Genomic DNA, 6,828 nt, shown 5'->3' on the forward strand with positions numbered 1-6,828 from the left:
GGGTGTTCGGTTCTGACCTGAAGTAACCCTGCCTGGTGACACGGACGGTCAATTTTAGACCCCGAATTGTATCCGGTTGAATTTCAGACAGCGAATTGGAAGCAACTACTGAAAATGTGATCACTTTAGATTTAAATTCAAATCCTGGTGGCACTAATTTCCTTCCATATAGAATCGATCAGTCATAAATGTAAAAAAAAAACAAAAAACAAGAAAAACAATGCTGTGATATCTATGTTAATGTACTGCCTATGGACAGTTTCCTAGCTTGTTCAATCACAGATAATTGTGAGAAATGAACATGACGAGTGTTCACATAATTGAATATAATTAATGAATAGTATCATAAGGTCAAGTTGAGCAAATGTGATATTTCAGACGTGTGTGTGTGTGAAACTGGTACATCTCCGCCTGCGTGTCAACCAACATTTACATGCGCGTGGTGGGAATTCCCCCCCCCCCCCCCCCCCCCGCGCTTGTCTCCGCCTGAACCGGTCATGTGACACGCACAAACACGCGCGCGCGCGCACAAAACAGCTATAAAACGACAAGTATAGCATAATATAAAAGCACAACAGGCTACCGGCGGCCACGACAGCGTGTAGTATCAGTTTGACACACTCGAAGTTGTGAGTCACTTGTCACGGGGTTAGTGGAGTTGGAGCAGGAAGTCCGACATCCCCTTCTCGAACAGGAAGTAGCACACAAGACACGAGCGTGCACTCGTACATACATAAGTACCCAAAGACGCGCACAACAAAGTACATTTACTATTATCCTGTCGTATGGTTAAAAAAAAAAAAAAGACCCTTAAAAAAAAAAAACACGGCCCCGACACTTTTTACACCGACAGGATATAAATGACTGGACGCCCCCTCTCGTACACGCAACACACATCACTGCATTCAACCCACTTCCAGACAGTGTATGACTGGGAAAAAAAAAATGCTTTTAAGTCAGCCTCTTGAGTGCATTTGGGAACCTTGAGGTGCTTCCACACTTGTAACCACTTCAAAGGCTGAGAGACATTTTGTCTGACTATACCTTTGATCTCGGGAATGGGAATTTCCACACACTCAAACACGAACATAGACCAACACAAACATAGATAATTACACGCACGCCAAAATACAGTACAGGCTAGTAGAATTGTCTCTCGGTCAAATTTTGAAGGTCCCGGTCACGTCTCGGACCAGACTCACCCAAGTCTTGGTCTTGCCTCGGACCGTCTGGACTTTGGCGTTTCCGTTGATGAATTCACGTGTCGTGGCTAAAACGTCACCGCCGACCGAGTGACTGCAACCTTTGCAGTGTTGTAATTGAGGGAGACTCAAAGCCAGATAGAAAAGTGGGAGAAAATGAATACAGAGAGTCCTCGGTCTACGACTGAGATCCGTTCCTAGAGTGGCGACTTAACTCGAATTTCGACTTCAGTCGGATTCCACCATTAAAGTCGGAATTTACACCAAAATACTTTGTATAAAAAACAAATACATTGAAATAAACAAGATGGCGTACTTAGCATTACTGCCGAGAGGTGGATGGAGAAGAAGAAGGGGAGGCCGTGCTTAGCTACTGCGAAGGAACCTGGTCCTCAGTCCTCTCCATCTCGACAAGTATCAAAGAACCCTGTTTTGTGATCATTGGATTCGACATAGGAGCGGAACCCTCCATCACATGCGCTAAAATACAAGCTTTGTTTTAATAATTGTCACCACGGTCGATTGGGACCGACTGAAGCCTTGGTGGTGTTGGCGTCTCCCCTTTCTTCAATCTTTTTATGATCTTGAGCTTTGTTTCCATGGTCAAGGATATTCTTTTACTCGGAAGAAGCATTGCGAAAAGACGCAGCTTTCTTCTATCGGGGCATAATGTCTTAAAAGGAGGGCGAAAAATGCGAAGATACTCCCGGTGCACAAACACGGACAATGGCGGACGGCGGATGGGCGTTGTAAAGTCGAATTGTCTTAGGTCGAGACCGCCTTAACCCGAGGACTCCGTGTACAGTATTTGTTGTTGCGATTTGAAAAAGTTGCCGACAATGTTTTTAGCTAAGTCTATTTTAAAGACAATTGAAAATAAATTTTTAATTTTTCTGTTCAACCCTGTCGTGGTTGTCCAGGCAAAAAATAATTTCATGGTTTCGGTCCTGGTCTCGGGCAAGTCTTGGACCCAGATAGTGTGGTCTTGAGCACAACACTGATACGGGCACACACAAAGACACATTATGGGCGGTTAAATTATGTATGCCACATTTTTGTAATGTGTCACGTTGTAGTTATGGTTTCCCTTGGGTACTAAATTTAACTCTGAACCTATAAAAATGTATAATTGCCTCATATTATTACCTTGATGAATGACTAGCTATGAAATTAGAATCCTGTAAAAATTGTTCACATTAATTTATTAATGTTTTAAATGATGCACTGGTAACCAAAAAAAAAAATGCTTGCAAATTTATTTTGACAAGAAATGAAGTTAACAGTGGTGGCACGGTGACTCAGCGAGAAAGCACTGGCCTCACAGTTCTGAGGACCCGGGTTCGATCCCGGCCCCACCTGTGTGGCGTTTGCATGTTCTCCCCCGTGCCTGCGTGGGTTTTCTCCGGGCACTCCGGTTTTCTCCCACATCCCAAAAACATGCAACATTAATTGGACACTAAATTGCGCCGGGCGGCACGGTGGCTCAGCTGGTAAAGAGTTGGCCTCACAGTTCTGAGGACCCGGGTCGGATCCCGTTTGCGTGTTCTCCCCGTGCTTGCCTGGGTTTTCTCCCGGGGACTCCGGTTTCCTCCCACATCCCAAAAACATGCAACAGTAATTGGACACTCTAAATTGCCCCTAGGTGTGAATGTGAGTGTGGCTGTTGTCTGTCTCCATGTGCCCTGCGATTGGCTGGCAACCAGTTGAGGGTGTACCCCGCCTCCTGCCCTTTGACAGCTGGGATAGGCTCCAGCGCTCCCTGCAACCCTAGTGAGGATAAGCGGCAAAGAAAATGGGTGGATGAAGTTAACAGAGGATTTGCTTTCGGGGGCCATATAAAATGATATAGCGGGACAGATCTGGCACCTGCACCACAAGTTTGACACCAGTTGATGCGTCCAAATTGGACGTGTCCGCGGAATGTGAATGGACAAATGTTTACATAATGCAGATTATTGCACTACTGTATGTAGTTAGCAGGTTTCTTGGGAGGTTTTTTTTTTTTTTTTTTTTTGAGGGAAACTTTTTGACACTCATTTATTTAGCGGGGCCTGAGCGCATTTGCATTTGCGACTCAGGAGAGTTCATTCACTCCTCGCCAAATGAACGCAGGCCGCATGAGTCAGCGCAGTTTCCAGCGGGATGATGTCAGCAAAGAGCGGACCGGTCGAAGTCGGCAACAAGCACACGGCGACCTTTCGCTTCCTTCTCGTGCATCAGCGCTTGCCGCGAGCACACTCGACTGTACAGTCGCGCGTGATGTCATCGGCCGGCTCGTCACAAGACTTCTTCTCAGTGCGTACTCGATAGACCGTCTGGCGTCCTCTGCGATTGGTCAGCTGTTTGCAGTACTTCCCCATTCGCCGTATGGATATTTATTCTATTACGTCTTATAAAAGTATTATTATGTTATTTAATGCTGCTGGAGTGATAGGTTTTTTTTTTTTTGCGTGAGAGATTTGTGAATAGATTGACTGCATATATAAGAACATTTGTCACAAATAAATTAATATAAGCAACCAATGTGCGCGCAAAAAAAAAAAAAAAAAACAATAATCCTGAAAAGATGGCTTCTTTATAAAGGGTAATGAGGTGATATCATATTTCAGTTTCTAGCCAAAATGCGCTTCATTTGCTTATCCAGATGTCCCAAGTTGTTCATGGTGACGATATGAAAGCCACATATGAGTATTTATTGCACACGTAATTGACGTTTTCCTCCCGTGCCGCATGTGAGGCTCCATAGACATCAGCGATATCCAGAAATCATCGTTTTCATCTGCGTGACCTCATTTCACGCCGTCCCAACGCAAACGGAATGTACTTCATTTCACAACTTTCCTTTTGCGCTGTACGACGACTTACCAAACGCAGTCGAAGGTGTGACTCACTGTGAGCGGCCGCATACCACGACAGAATGACTACAATTAAGATACATAAAAAAAAAAAAAAATCACAGAAATATGTCCATCCATTATCTGAGCTGCTTATTCTCAGTAGGGGCGCGGCCGTGCTGGAGCCTATCCCGGCTATCTTCGGGCGAGAGGTGGGGGACACCCTCAACTGGTTGCCAACCAATCACAGGGCACATCGAGACAGACAACGGGCACACCTCGGGGCAATTTCGTCTTCATTTTTTTGGGATGTGGAATATACGTGTAGACGCACATACAGTGAAGAAAATAAGTATTTGAACACCCTGCTATATTGCAAGTGCTCCCACAAATTTTCATTCATAGGTGCGTGTCCACTGTGAGAGAGAAAATCTAAAAAGAAAAATCCAGAAATCACAAAGTAAGATTTTTTAAATGATTTATTTGCGTGTGACACAGCTGCAAATAAGTATTTGAACACCCGCCTATCAGAAAGAATTCTAACCCTCAAAGACTTGTTTGTCTGCCTTTAAAAGTCCACGTCCACTCCATGTATTATCCTGAATCGGATGCTCCTGTGTGAGGTCGTCAGCTGCATAAAGACACCTGTCCACTCCATACAACCAGTAAAACGCAGACTTGTAACTTTGGACAAGACCAAAGAGCTGTCCAAAGACACCAGAGACAAAATTGACCAAAAAGGAACTTTTTGGTCATAATTCCACTAACCGTGTTTGGAGGAAAACGACTGATGGGTTCCATCCCAAGAACACCATCCCTACTGTGAAGCATGGGGGTGGTAGCATCATGCTTTGGGGGTGTTTTTCTGCACATGGGACAGGAGGACTGCACTGTATTAAGGAGAGGATGACCGCGGCCAAGTATTGTGAGATTTTGGGGAACAACCTCTTTCCCTCGGTCTGAGCACTGAAGATGGGTCATGGCTTGGTCTTTCAACATGACAATGACCCGAAGCACACAGCCAGGAAAACCAAGGAGTGGCCCCGTAAGAAGCGTATCAAGGTTCTGGTGTGGCTTAGCCAGTCTCCAGACCTAAACCCAATAGAAAATCTTTGGAGGGAGCTGAAACTCCGTGTTAACTCGTTGACTGCCCAGAAACCTGTCTGATCTAGAGAGGATCTGTGTGGAGCGTCCCCCTTTTTTTCTTCAGATATAACAGTCATTATGGGAATTTCAGTGCAGGACTTGTTTCACTGTGAATCACGACACCTTCTAACCAGCTTCATCCGGCATCTTCACAAGGTCTTTAGCGTCTGTTCTGGGGTTGAGTCACACGGACATAAACACACTAATCTCAGAGATTTCATCTCTTTCCTGAGTGGTGTGATGGAGGGGCATTCCCATGTTTATATTTGCTTATAATTGTATGAACAGATGAAGATGGCACTTTCAAGTATCTGGAAATTGCACCCAAGGATGAGCCAGACTTGTGACGCTCCACAATTTTTTGTTCGATTTCCTGGATGATTTATGGAGATTGTCCTATCATTTTAAAAAGCGAAGCAGAGTGTTTGATGCGTGGCGTTAAATACACCCCCAGCTACCCTATCCCTATCAAGAGCTTCCAAAGCCATGACCTCACCATCTGTGCTTCCCCCATGTTTTTTCAAAACATGGTACTTTTTCTGTATGTAAACTTTTGACCTCCCAGAAAATCATGTAAAATTCTCAATTCTCCCATTATTGTGGCATTTAACAAAAACTAAATCTTGATCTTGACTGAAGTTAAACAGGAAAGGATTATTCAGATTTTTGACTTCAGATAATGAGGAAAAAAAATTAGGTGTTTGTGCACATTGCATGTAAACGTTTGGCTTCAGCTACATACACAGGCACACTTCATACCATTGTGTTTTCTAAAATGCTTATCCTCATATGTGTTGCGGGAGTGCTGGAGCCTACTCCAACTAGCTTTGGGCAAAAGACAAACCGCACCCTGAACTGGTCGCCAGCGAGTCATGGGTGCACATATTGAAACCATCACTGAGTGGGAATCAATCTCACGTTGCCTGCAGCAAAGTCAGGCACGTATGCCAGTACACCAGTGGCATCAAAGTTATTTTTCTCACGGGTCACATTGTTGTCCAGGCTGTTATCACTGTGGAACAAAAATATTTCATCTCATCTCATCATACTTACATCGTCAATTTATGAACTAGGTATTGCGTTTTTCAACTATTCACGTTTGGTAACACAAAAATGGTTGCAATATCTCAACTTTTATCATTTATGATATACGACAATTTGAAATCTTGGTACAGATTTTTTACAAGAATCATGGAAATTGACACTCTAGATTTGACTTTGCGGGCCACATAAAATCATGTGGCGGGCCGGGTCTGGCCCTCGGGCCTCGAGTTTGACCCTTGTGCACTACGCCCTCATGTAAATACCATAAAATAAAAGCTGGAATTCTGAACTTTTCTCTCATATGTTTTACTCTGAAACCCAATTGTCTTCCATACATAACTAAAAAAAATGGAATTGACCTTGCCGTTCAAATACGTTTAGAAAGGACTGTAGGTATATTTCTGAAATTATGAATTTTTTAATACACTGCATTGAATTGAAAATAGTCCCTGAGCTATGGTGTTGCAACGCAAACTTAACTGGTAAGCCTAGTTTAATGCTAACTTAAAAAAAAGACTTCATTTTCAGTTGCACATGATTAAAAGGTTAAATTAAAACGGATCTAGTTTTCCCATTTCATAAAAAAAAAAAATTTAGTTCAA

Source organism: Syngnathoides biaculeatus, chromosome 9 (assembly GCF_019802595.1).
Source record: "Syngnathoides biaculeatus isolate LvHL_M chromosome 9, ASM1980259v1, whole genome shotgun sequence".
In the NCBI taxonomy this organism is placed as follows: Eukaryota; Metazoa; Chordata; class Actinopteri; order Syngnathiformes; family Syngnathidae; genus Syngnathoides; species Syngnathoides biaculeatus.